General features: G+C 48.4%; 1 pseudogene; it reads right to left on the bottom strand.

Annotated features, from left to right (window-relative positions):
* Positions 1-2836: 2836 nt before the first annotated feature.
* On the bottom strand, positions 2837-3464 carry LOC131830364 (large ribosomal subunit protein uL22-like; annotated as a pseudogene).
* Positions 3465-6323: the final 2859 nt, after the last annotated feature.

The raw sequence follows: 6323 nt of genomic DNA, 5'->3' as shown, positions 1-6323 counted from the left end.
AGCCTAGGAAACCCCAGGTATATAACAAACATATTCTCCAGGAGTGTTTTCCGAGAATCTGCAGATTCATAATGACAGAGATGTTGGTACAGGCTTCTGGCTTTCTCCAGAATGACATTTCAGAAGGGAGGCCTCTGCCGTCATGCATGTCTTCATGACAAGGGTTCACTATTTAACTGGAAACTTTTCACACACAGACAACAGAAATGTATGCAACTTTCCTTCCCCTCCCCAACCCCCAGCCAAGAGCTCCTGCCTATTGCCTGCTGAGTCAGAAAGACCATGGCTGAATTGAGATGCCACTGCCCAGAGGAACGAAGCGATCTCAACCAGCCAAGGACTCCCTGGTGCATCTCTCTCCCGTGCTCAGCAGAACATCACTTCCCTCCTTGGCAGGGACTCATGCATTTTCTTAAAAGGAAAAAGCAGGATGGACTATCAGAGCCTCGAATGCTTCAGGCCTGTGGTGGTCCACGTTGCAATCCCCCCCCACCTTTTTTCTTTTCTTTCACCAATTGAATGAAAAACCGAGCAAGGAGAGAGTTCTCAGACACAACAGGTGTCAGCACAGACAACCATGCCAGAAATGTGCAGAATTATCTGCCTTTCACACTCCCAGGTTAAAAATTTTCCCGAGTTAACAGATGTCTCACATGCAGGTCACCTCTGGAATGTCTACGCCCCTGCACATATTACTTTTGTTTTCCCAGCAAGTCATTTGACCATCACATGCCTTCTTGGCAGTGAGTCCGCTCCTTCCTCTTGAGGCTCCCGCTTCTGGTGGTTTATCCAAGAATCCCAGAGAGTCGGTGGAGTAAACCGGTCAGATCTCCCTCAGTGGGAACTGGAGCCCATCGATGTCCTAACAGGTTGCTGCCAACTTAAGTGGAAGCTTGCACTTTCTAGTAACCTTCTAGGCATCCGCTCAGCACTTAACAGACCCTGGGACCCTGGAGGACTGGATGGATTCCTGGACTCTAGAGCAGGAGGGCCCCCTCTCCAGCTCGGCTTCAACCAGGGTGAGGCAATGGATTGAAGTCACATAAAGAATAGTCACACTCATAAGGTCACCCCTCTGGGGCCAAAGGGACCAGCTTGTCCTGTATTTTCACAGCTCATGCAAGTGATCCCGGCAAGAATGAGGGGATGTGATTCTGGGTGGCTGGGGGCTTCTACCTGGCCTTGTTGCAGTCACCCCCTCTCTGAAGAGGAGGAGACAGCAAACCCACACGCGGGGCAGGCGGCCCTGACACATGAGGTCACATGGAGGGGCATGACCTATTGCCCTGACACTAGTCCAAGGTGGATGCCGAACTCAGCCATTCTCCTCTAGGGAAGGAACAGGCAGAGTGAGGTCCTCTGGGGCTGAAGAGTTGCTAGAAGTGGTGGTGAGACCCCAGAGACTAAAAGGGAGAGGCAGTGGAGTGCCTGCTCCGTTAACATCTGTCTCCTGACGGGGATTAGCAGCGACAGGACAGCCCCTGCCTCATGTCCTCCTACTTCCTTCACTTCCACCAGAGGCCGTCCTCAGGCTCCCAGGGCCCGGCAGCTCCCAGGGTCCAGGGGAAATGACAGTGCCAGCCAGGCCTTTGGCTCGAAAGCTGGGTGGAGGGCAAGGATCCAGCTAGAGGTACTAAAATGAATGCTTTCCCCTTTCCCCCCCATCCTCTGTCTTTCAACTTGCTATGATGTTTCTGTGCTGTTTATGGTCATCCTAAGTGAAGTAAAAACCCCCGTGCTAAGCCATCAGCATGAGTATCAGCACTCGATCTATACCGCGTCACGTCAGTTTTAAGCGGAAGTGGGACGAGACTCGAGCGAGAGCTCACCTGTGACAGCGTGTCTCCCGCGGCTGTGCGCGCAGAGCGTGGGAACCGCCCCGAAGGACCTCGGCTGGTTTCCCCAGTTCACTTCTCAGGCGCGCACGTTCTGCCCCGACGGGTGAGGAAGGGCTGAACGCGATCGGTGGGCTGTCCCGTCTTTCCCTTTCCTGTGTGATACCATCTTCGCTGGAAGGGCTTGGTGAGGACGACTTACCCGCAGGTATAAAGCAGCAGATGAGGAGATCTCAGGGCTTCTCCTCCTGGCAGCGGAGTGTCGAGTCTTGCGGCTCGCCTGGTTACCGGCAGGGAATCTGAGTGTGTGTGTACATGTGTGTGGAAGAGATTATACGTGTGTTTACGGCTGTGGGTTTGTATGTGTGTACGGATCTGTGTGTGTGTATAGGCATGTGTATGCTTGTTTCTGAACATGTATGTGTGTACACACGTGTTTGCCTGTGTGTGTGTGTGTCCGTGCCTATGCGTGAGTGTGTGTATTGCACAAAAGTGTATATAGTTGAGTTGAGAAAAGAAGAAGGGATGGATTTCCCTTTTCCAAAACATAATCTCTCTAGAGAGGTGTTATTTTCTTCTTTAAAAAAATTTTATTTATTTATTTGAGAGAGAAAGCAAGAGAGAGCACAAGTAGGGGGCACAGCAGGCAGAGGAGAAGCAGACTCCCCGCTGAACAGGAAACCTGACATGGGGCTTGATCCCAGGACCCTGAGATCATGACCTGAGTGGAAGGCAGATGCTTAAGCAGCTGAGCCACCCAGATGTCCTTTTCTAGAGAAAAGGGAATTCAAGAGAATACAGGGAATGCTCCCCAGGCAATATCTTGAGCTCTAGAACTAGGAGGAATGGAGGTGCATTTCCCAGGTAGAGAGATGGGCTCTCTGTGCTCTGGGCTGCAAGGGGCTGGAACAAAGCAAAGTGTCTGTGGGTGCCCTGGCCATGGAGACCATAAGATTTCCCATCTCTCTCTTTTTTTTTAATTGCATTTATTCTGTGCAAATTTACTCCCGGGCCATAAGCTTTTGTTTCTTCAGTTTCTTCTGGGATATCTATTTCTTCTGTGCAGCCTCCTCTTCTGGTTTAGGAACAATCTGCTCTTTTTCAGTAAGGATCATCTCAATGTGGCAGGGGAGCTCATGTATGGGTTAATGCAACCATGAGCCCTGTAAGTCCTATGCCGCATCTTGGGGTCTTTGTTCACCTGAATGTGCTCAATGACCAGAGAATCGACATCTAAACCCTTAAGTTCAGCATTACTCTCTGCGTTTTTAAACATTCAGCACTCTTCTTGGGCCACCAACCTTGTGTCCAGTCCCACTGTTTGGCCTGGGCACACCTACCAACTCCACCATTGTAGCGACTGAATGGCACGCACTGCTTCTGCAAAGTGATGTCTTTCAGATACTTGGTGGCTTTTCGGATATGCATACCCTTGATGGCCTGGGCAGTTTCACGTGTATTCTTAAAGTGAACACGGAGATTTGAACCTTTTGACTTGCATGATTTCATAGGGTTTTCCCGGTCAAGTGAATAGCGAACCATTTTCAGAGGTCACCCCAGGCCGCTGAGACATGCATGGAAAACTGGCACGCTCAGATATTTGTTGTCTCAGACAACATGGTTAGGAGTACTGGCATATTCTGCCATGGTTACTCTGCATGGAAGAGAGATCACAAAAATGGGAAAAGTCTAAACTTTCACGTGATACAAGGTCAGTTCCGGACACTTGAGGAGGTGGTCCATGATTGTTTCTCGGTCTGGTGAGTTGCAAGTCAGCAGTAGTCAGCCCCCAATTTTGGACTTCAATCTTTATTCCTTCTTCATTGTTTTGGTTACTTGGCAGCTCTAGTTGATAAGAATAAACAGAGGAGGGGCACCTGGGTGGCTCAGTGGGTTGGGCCTCTGCCTTGAGATCGGGTCGTGATCTCAGGGTCCTGGAATCAAGCCCCACATTGGCTCTCTGCTCAGCGGGGATCCTGCTTCCCCTTCCCCCTCTGCCTGCCTCTCTGCCTATTTGTGATCTCTGTAAATAAATAAATAAAATCTTGGGAAAAAAAAAAAAAGAATAGACAGAGGAATGATGTTCTCAGGGCCAAGGAAAACCGTCAGAGGCCGCTGGAACCAACCTCGTTTAGCCTGACAGACGTGTCTAATGCCTAAGAGGAAGTAGGCACAAGACACCTCCCTCTTCCTTCAGTGGGACCAGAAAATGACCCACAGTTCCGTGATGTTCAGACCAATGCTTCAAGCACTCATAATTTCTCACCTGAACCACAGCACCAGCCTCCAGTGCCACCTTCTACTCCTGTAGGGCTCAGGCTGTCTTAGAATGACCTGAAGGGACATGAGCCCTGCCTCAAGCCACCAACTGACATCACTCTCCTGGATGATTCTTCAGTGGCTCCCAGTGCCTGGAAAAAGTCAGATCTAAGTATTGTGTTTACTCCTCAGGGACCCTCATTAATCTGGACTCCACTTTGCCCTCAAGATCTTCAGCAGGACTGGTTCTGCCTGGACCTGTCACCTGGGGTTGCGATTATTTAGGTCGCAAGAGCTAGAAACCTGGCAGGGAACCAATCCAACATCTATATCTATCTATCTATCTATCTATCTATCTATCTATCTACCTACCTATCTAGATAGATTTATTTATTTTAGAGAGAGAGGGGGAGTAGGAGAGAATGAGAGCTGGGGGGAGTGGGAGAGGCAGAAGAGGGAGATAGAGAACCTCAAGAAGACTGAGCTGAATACAAAACTCTACACAGAGCTCGATCTCACCATCCTGAGATCATGATCTGGGCCGAAACCAGTGAAAACATGCTCAGAAGGATGATGCAAAATAAACCACAGGAAAATGCCACTGCACACCTAGTAGAATAGCAAAAATTAGAGAAACTGACCATCTTAAGCATTGGAGAGCAGGGGGCGAAGCTAAACTCTCATCCACATCCTAGAGGAATGTAAAGATGATACAGCTGCTTGGAAGACAGTTTGGAAATAACTTACACATTAACTTGTACTTACCATAGGATCCAGCCATTGTACTCTTAGGAATTTACACAAGAGAAAGGAAAGTATGTGTCCACACAAAGACTCACAGACCAATGTTCCCAACCGCCTTCTCTGCAACAGTCCTAAGCCGGAAATAACCCCGTGTATGATGGACCAATGGAAAAACACGTGACAGTGTCATCACACAATGAAATACTATTTATCAGTAAGAAAGAATTTACTATGCACATTTTGGGTTCTGCACCCACTTTCCAACATGTATATGGGGAACCCATCGAGCAACTCAGTTCTGGCAATACCCATGGGGAGACAGCATGAGACCCCCATAGTTTGCAATTGTAGTCTTATAGGACTGCACCTCTTGGCCCCAACACACACACACACACACACACACACACACACACACACACACACTCTCACTCACTTCAGAAGCCAGATATAAGTCCCGTGGTTTGGACCCACTGCCTATGGGTCTGGATTGGAGTTCCAGCTCCTTGGGTTTGACTAACCGCCCAAAGTGGCTCACAGAACTCAGAGAAAAGTTTTACTTGTTAGGTTACCAGTTTATTTAAAAGGCTGTAACTCAGGACAAGCCAGAAACAGAAGTACAGGGCAAATTATGAGCAAAAGGGTGAGTGCTTCTACCCGCTCTCTGAGCTCCCTCCTGCTGGAACATTCATGTCTTCACAACCCAGAAGCTCTCTGAACCCTGTCCTTTTTGCTTTGTTTTTTTTTTTTTTTTTTTTTTGTTTTTAATTTATTTTTTAACTTTAGTAGGCTCCACACGCAGCAAGGGCCTTGAACTCCCAATTGGAGATCAAGAATCACATCCTCTACTGACTGAGCCTGCCAGGTGGCCCTGTCCTTTTAGGTTTTGATGGAAATGTCATTACACAGGCCCGATCGATTAGATCACACACCATTGGAGAATGAGCTCAATCTCCACATCCTCTTCCCTCCCCTGAGGTCTGGGCGGGGGGTCCGTGGACTCAATATTCCAACCCTCCTCCAGTGCCAGGTTTGGTTCCCCTGGCAACCAGCCCCCTGCTCCAGAGCTTTCCAAAAATTACCTCATTAACATTAAAGCGACTGAAGTTGAAAGGGGTTCTTCATGAATGACAAGACGCCTGCTTCGCCCTTACGGCCCTGAAGCGATTTTGGGAACTAAGCACGAGAGACCGAATATTATAACAGAAGATGTTCCCATTACTCTTATCACTTGGGGAATTCCAAGCGTTTGGGAGCTGTGAGCCAGGAACCGGGGGCAAGGAACGATATGTATTTCTTACAAATCACAGGATTGCAATGCAACGATTGCAAGTAATTTGCCAATTACTTGGCAAAATCTCCAAGTAATTATACTTTGAGGACAAGTGAAGGTAGCCAGACAAAAAGAGTATGAGACAACAGCATGATTCCATTTATATTGAACTCTATACAACGGAAATTAATCTATCCTGGTAGAAAGCAGATCAG

This window comes from Mustela lutreola, chromosome 4 (genome assembly GCF_030435805.1).
Source record: "Mustela lutreola isolate mMusLut2 chromosome 4, mMusLut2.pri, whole genome shotgun sequence".
Classification (NCBI taxonomy): domain Eukaryota; kingdom Metazoa; phylum Chordata; class Mammalia; order Carnivora; family Mustelidae; genus Mustela; species Mustela lutreola.
The sequence above is the reverse complement of the archived record's forward strand: the minus strand, read 5'-3'. Positions and strand labels throughout refer to the sequence as shown.